The 3575-nt window shown below is 29.2% G+C and overlaps 1 long non-coding RNA gene across 1 annotated transcript; it reads right to left on the bottom strand.

Moving 5' to 3' along the window:
• Window positions 1–957: 957 nt before the first annotated feature.
• Window positions 958–3186, bottom strand: LOC134235564 (uncharacterized). The gene is made up of 3 exons (XR_009985437.1): window positions 2540–3186; window positions 1757–1850; window positions 958–1649 (listed from the first exon to the last, which is right to left on the bottom strand). It is a non-coding gene; the product is annotated as an uncharacterized LOC134235564 (long non-coding RNA).
• Window positions 3187–3575: the final 389 nt, after the last annotated feature.

Here is a 3575-nt window from a genome sequence, read left to right as displayed (position 1 = left end):
TTTTTATTAGACTGTAGCATTTCCATTATTTCACAAAATATTCAATAAACAATTTAAAGCTGCAGACAGATATTTGTTAAGCTCTAACACAGCCAGTTTAGAATTATATGATGTATTATTTAGTTATAATTAATCCCTACACTGTAAGTCTCTTAGAGATGTATACATGTACAATATTTTCAACATGATAAGAAATGGAAATTAGATCATTGAAATCTGTGTCAATCTGTTAATCAAGGTTACCTGATTTTCTTTCACTCTAACCAATTTATGATTATTGAACAATATTTGACGGACATATCATGCTGTGGCGGGGCATTTTATTTTTCTCTGTGGTAACTCTTTGAAAGTTAAGAGAGTTGATTTCTTAATAATTCTACGGGAATGTAAATTAGGCAGGTCGATAGGTTAGGAGCTAAGAACCCATATCGAAAATAAATATAAAAATAATAGATTAAAATAATACAAAAATAATACAAAAAAAGTATATTTTTAATGACCAAATTTGGAACCCTTTTTATCTTGGTTCCAAATTAGGTCAAAAATAATACACTTTCTTAGAAATGAAACACAAAAAAATATATTTTTAATATACTTTATTTCTCAGTAAAAATACAAAAATAATACACTTGATGTATTTTTTCTGTACTCTTGTATTTTTTCTGTATTAAATCCTTATCCAAAGTACAAAAATAATACAATTTAGAGAAGAACTAAAAAATACAAAAATAATATAAAATGTATTAATTTTGTATCAGTCTATTATTTCTGTATTATTTGGAGCACCTTGAAAAAAAAAAAAATAGGAAAATAATACAAAATGTATTAATTTTGTATCAGTCTATTATTTCTGTATTATTTGGAGCACCTTGAAAAAAAAATAGGAAAATAATACAAAATGTATTAATTTTGTATCAGTCTATTATTTCTGAATTATTTGGAGCACCTTGAAAAAAAAAATAGGAAAATAATACAAAATGTATTAATTTTGTATCAGTCTATTATTTCTGTATTATTTGGAGCACCTTGAAAAAAAAATAGGAAAATAATACAAAATATATTAATTTTGTATCAGTCTATTATTTCTGTATTATTTAAAGCACCTTGAAAAAAAAAATAGGAAAATAATACAAAATGTATTAATTTTGTATCAGTCTATTATTTCTGTATTAAAATCGCATTTAAAACAAAAAAATCTAAAAATAATACATTCTGAAAAATACAAAAAAAATACATTAAGGAGTTCAAAAAAGGTACAAGAATGATAGACAAAAAGTACATAAAAAAGCTTTAAATAATACAAAGCAGTGCCTAGAAAAGTACTAAAAACGTGAAACACTTGTTCTTAAATGCAGCTTTCAATCAGATTTTAAAGAGAAATGGCTTTAGATTACTGATTTAGTTACTTTTTGTGCAATAATCTTGATCTTTTCTGTCTTACATACAGTATTCACTCTTCAATTGTCCTCATTTCTAAGTCATGTTTTATCAATCTTATTGTCTTTGTAAATTGTACATTTATAATGAAATATGAATTCAAAAGTCTAGATCTCCTCTCTGCTTTGGGGTTTCTTTTGTACAGCACTTTACTTTGTTGAAGAAGTACATCTCCAGTTTTCTCACTGTCATCCTGCTTGGTCCTGCATAATCTAAAAAATAGAATATCAAAATGTACCGGGGTATATCAAATTAGATGCACAGACACACACAAAAAGAAATCTTCACATGATTAGCTGATATTGTCAATGTTACACACCTGTAATGCTTCAAGGGGTAGGGTGGGTGGGTGGGTGACCTATTCCTCTATAACTAATCATCTTTTCTTCTTTGGCTCTGCAGAGGCACTCAAACTGTACAAGTAATGATACTGATAAATGTTTTGTAGAACAGGTAGAAATACAGAGCATTAAAAAATGAAAATATAAAACTGTCAATACACCTCATAGGAATTTTTCATGGCAAAATATTCTACAAATTGAGCCATTATCCCCCCCCCCCCTTTTATTGGGGGGGGGGGGTTCATTTGATTTGAAATCTTAAACTGATATTGGGCAAGGGAAATATGGATCATCATATATTGATATAAAAAATAATTAGTTTGTGCCAAAAAAAAATCTTTCTTACCACTTTCTTCTCAAGTCATTTTTGAAATAGATTATAAGTATGCTAAACCATAAATCCATGAAGCTTAGTTGCAATGATTACCCCCCCCCCCCTTCACATTTCAAAATTTAAATGGTTGTATGCCAAGATGATTTTATTTGTTATTATTCCATGTTTAGCCCTGAGGGATAGGGTGAAATTAATTTTTAAGTCATTTTTGGTCCATGTAAATAATATCATTTGCCATTGAAAGCCCGTAATTATCCATACAATTCAAGATAGAAAGTAGCATAACAAAACTCTCTTTCGCCACAAATCCAATATATCTGCATTTAATTTGACCTACTATGAATTGGTTATAAAAGGTAACATTTATTAATCTACATTTCACATTTTAAAAATTGAAACTACTGTGCTATTTTATGTAAATTCTTACCGCATATGGCGTTGTTTACACCAGGAAAGCCAGGGCATGATGCTTGAAAAACGCCAACCTCCTTCCGTTTTCGCTTTTCTTTGTTTATAAATGTGATCCATGCTAACATACTGTAGCTAAACATCTATTTTCTACCAATTTCATCGGCGAATATTAGCTAAATTTTATTAAACATCACCAACTCTCTCAATTCGGTTCGTCGATCTATTTTTCAAAATGGCGTGGGTAAATTACCGTTAACCAATCAGAGAAAAGCAAAGAAAAATTTTAAAATCTGACCAATCAAATAGCTCCTTATTTACGAATGTTTGCCGATTTTTAAAAATAAAATATTTTTAACAGTCTAAGGAAATGTATTTATGTACGAAGTCTTATAAGTAATATGGAATCAATTTAATAAACCCTTCATCATTACTAGAATAATTATTAGGAATCATTTCTTATAATCGTTATTTTTGTTTTTAAAGAAATTTTCCGATTACAGATGAGAAAGATTTCTGGTCAGCCATATTGTTTTGTTTTTTTAATTATACAAGTTGACCTGTAAAATAGACCATAAAGCTCAAGAAGAAGGATCAATTTAGTGTTAAATCTAAAGCAAAATAGCAAGGCATAGAGCCATGCCCCCTTTTCTCGGCGCCATGTCCTTTTTTAATAAATATTCCCAGTGTAGGCAATATTCCTTAGCTGTTCTGTTTATTCAGTGCATACTGATAATCTCTTGTTTACATAACGCAACCAAGTGTGAATTCACGACAGGAAATCACTTCACGCTTGATCAACGCAAGCACACAGCCACCTGGCTAATTAACATGCCCAGGCTGTCAGGGTAGAAGATTTAACTTGAGAAACTGTCATTTGATTGCATTGATTATGCAACAATTAGCCCAAGATCAAAGATAATTAACTTGTAAATTATTAACTAATTAAAATCAGGATCGTTTTTTTAAAACCGAGAGTAGAATTAAACACAGAGTTGAAGAAAAACTGATATTTTATCTGAATAAAAACAACTTACTTTGTACCAAAAACTGAA

The sequence above is a fragment of the Saccostrea cucullata genome, unplaced genomic scaffold, assembly GCF_032062105.1.
Source record: "Saccostrea cucullata isolate Sc308-1 unplaced genomic scaffold, CSIRO_AGI_Scuc_v1 ctg14042, whole genome shotgun sequence".
Lineage (NCBI taxonomy): Eukaryota > Metazoa > Mollusca > Bivalvia > Ostreida > Ostreidae > Saccostrea > Saccostrea cuccullata.
Note: the sequence above shows the minus strand (reverse complement) of the source record. Positions and strands in the feature narration are given on the sequence as shown.